Raw genomic sequence first — 338 nt, forward strand, 5'->3', positions numbered from 1 at the left:
GGATGAGGAGGAGTTAACTCCGTTTGTCTGTGGCACAAGTTTCTAGCCCCGACAGAATCTGGGGTTAACAGAAGGGGAGGTGGAAGGACTCAGGGTGATGGTGCCCTGGAAAGCGAGGCACAAAGGTCTTTTGTTTCCTGCTGCGCGGTAAGCGAGTCTCATCCGCCTTACCCGGGTGCCCCCAGGGTGGCGGCAGATCCTGCACCCCCGGGGAGCACTGAAGTTCTCAGTGGGGAGGTTGGTGGTCAAGTGCTCCTTGTCTGAGGAGGAGCTGTTCCTTCTCTCAGGCAAGTGTGAGCAGATCCTCGCTGCTGCCAGAGCCAAACTGGAAAAGGAGA

Source organism: Acanthisitta chloris, unplaced genomic scaffold (genome assembly GCF_000695815.1).
Source record: "Acanthisitta chloris isolate BGI_N310 unplaced genomic scaffold, ASM69581v1 scaffold12051, whole genome shotgun sequence".
In the NCBI taxonomy this organism is placed as follows: Eukaryota; Metazoa; Chordata; class Aves; order Passeriformes; family Acanthisittidae; genus Acanthisitta; species Acanthisitta chloris.